This window comes from Saccopteryx leptura, chromosome 9, assembly GCF_036850995.1.
Source record: "Saccopteryx leptura isolate mSacLep1 chromosome 9, mSacLep1_pri_phased_curated, whole genome shotgun sequence".
In the NCBI taxonomy this organism is placed as follows: Eukaryota; Metazoa; Chordata; class Mammalia; order Chiroptera; family Emballonuridae; genus Saccopteryx; species Saccopteryx leptura.
In genome coordinates this window covers 89693975-89694580 of record NC_089511.1, presented here as the reverse complement: position 1 = coordinate 89694580, position 606 = coordinate 89693975, and positions in this window count along the sequence as shown.

Here is a 606-nt window from a genome sequence, read left to right as displayed (position 1 = left end):
CCCTTTACCTGAGCCCACACCTTACAGGCAGTCTCTTCACTGAACCCTCATCAAATTACCCAATGTAATTGCATCACCTGATTCCTGCTGAGACCCTGACCAGCCTAACCCAGTGACCTTGTCTGGGAGGTCAGGGAAGGTTACAAAGAAAAGGATGTTTGAACTGAGTTCTGAAGGATGTTTCCAATGGCTTCTAATGGGCGTGTCCAACATGCATGTTTGGTCCGTGCAAGGGATTTTGTGAGCTTAAGATAACAGCAAGGGGAACTGTAGGAAGCAGAGGGAGACCCTAGTAAGCCCTGCTGCTCCTAGCTATGCTTGGCCAGATGCCCCTGGGCCTGGACTCAGCTATAAGGAAGAACAGGGGGCAACTCCCATCCCTTCAACAACACTGCCAATGCCACACACCTTCTGCACGTGCGGACCTCAGGTCGTCTGTGTGCTCCCTGAGAGACCTAGGAAACAACAGGAGGGCTAGAATTCAACTTTGGGGCTGCTGTGTGAAACTGTAAACCTCATGAACCCCCTTGAACTTTATCTTTTGGGGCTGGTACCCCAGGAAAATGTGAGTTAGAAGTAGTCACATAGACACATATTCCAAATTCT